Source organism: Arachis hypogaea, chromosome 9, assembly GCF_003086295.3.
Source record: "Arachis hypogaea cultivar Tifrunner chromosome 9, arahy.Tifrunner.gnm2.J5K5, whole genome shotgun sequence".
NCBI classification, from domain to species: domain Eukaryota; kingdom Viridiplantae; phylum Streptophyta; class Magnoliopsida; order Fabales; family Fabaceae; genus Arachis; species Arachis hypogaea.
Genome location: NC_092044.1, coordinates 30,919,998 through 30,921,241, shown reverse-complemented (window position 1 = coordinate 30,921,241; position 1,244 = coordinate 30,919,998). Strand labels below are relative to the sequence as shown.

General features: G+C 41.2%; 1 non-coding gene across 1 annotated transcript; it reads left to right on the top strand.

Annotated features, from left to right (window-relative positions):
- Window positions 1–603: 603 nt before the first annotated feature.
- On the top strand, window positions 604–707 carry LOC112713670 (small nucleolar RNA R71). Its single transcript, XR_003158640.1, has one exon. It is a non-coding gene; the product is annotated as a small nucleolar RNA R71 (small nucleolar RNA).
- The last annotated feature ends 537 nt before the right edge of the window (window positions 708–1,244 follow it).

Below are 1,244 nucleotides of genomic sequence, written 5' to 3'. Positions count from 1 at the left end.
TTAGATAGATCAGAGACTATATTTGCTAAGCTAGAAGAGCTATGCTTAGAATGCTCTGTCTGTTGCTGAGAAGATGATGGAAAAGGCTTGTTATTACTAAGCCTGTTTCTTCCACCATTATTAAAGCCTTGTTGGGGCTTTTGTTGATCCTTCCATGAGAAGTTTGGATGATTTCTCCATGAAGAATTATAGGTGTTCCCATAGGGTTCACCCATGTAATTTACCTCTGCCATTGCAGGGTTCTCAGGATCATAGGCTTCTTCTTCAGAAGATGCCTCTTTAGTACTGTTGGACGCATTTTGCCATCCATTCAGACTTTGAGAAATCATGTTGACTTGCTGAGTCAACATTTTGTTCTGAGCCAATATGGCATTCAGAACATCAATTTCAAGAACTCCCTTCCTCTGAGGCATCCCATTACTCACAGAATTTCTCTTAGAAGTGTACATGAATTGGTTATTTGCAACCATGTCAATGAGTTCTTGAGCTTCTGCAGGCATTTTCTTTAGGTGAATGGATCCACCTGCAGAATGGTCCAGTGACATCTTAGAGAACTCAGATAGACCATAATAGAATATATCTAAAATAGTCCACTCTGAAAGTATGTCAGAAGGACACCTTTTGGTCATCTGCTTGTATCTTTCCCAAGCTTCATAGAGGGATTCACCATCTTTTTGTTTGAAGGTCTGAACATTCACTCTAAGCTTGCTCAGCTTTTGAGGAGGAAAGAACTTAGCCAAGAAGGCAATGACCAGCTTATCCCAAGAGTCTAGGCTATCTTTAGGTTGTGAGTCCAACCATGTTCTAGCTCTGTCTCTTACAGCAAAAGGAAAAAGCATGAGCCTGTAGACTTCAGGATCTACTCCATTAGTCTTAACAGTCTTACAGATCTGCAATAACTCGGTTAAAAACTGGTAGGGATCTTCTGATGGAAGTCCATGGAACTTGCAGTTCTGTTGCATTAGAGCAACTAGTTGAGGCTTCAGCTAAAAATTGTTTGCTCCAATGGCAGGGATTGAGATGCTTCTTCCATCAAATTTGGAAGTAGGTGTAGTATAATCACCAAGCATCCTCTTTGCGTTATTATTTTTGGCTGCCATCTCCTCTTCCTTTTTGAAAATTTCTGTCAAGTCCTCTCCATAGGCTTGTGCTTTAGCTTCCCTTAGCTTCCTCTTTAGGGTCCTTTCAGGCTTTCAGGTTCAGGATCTGCTTCAACAAGAATGTCCTTGTCCTTGCTCCTGCTC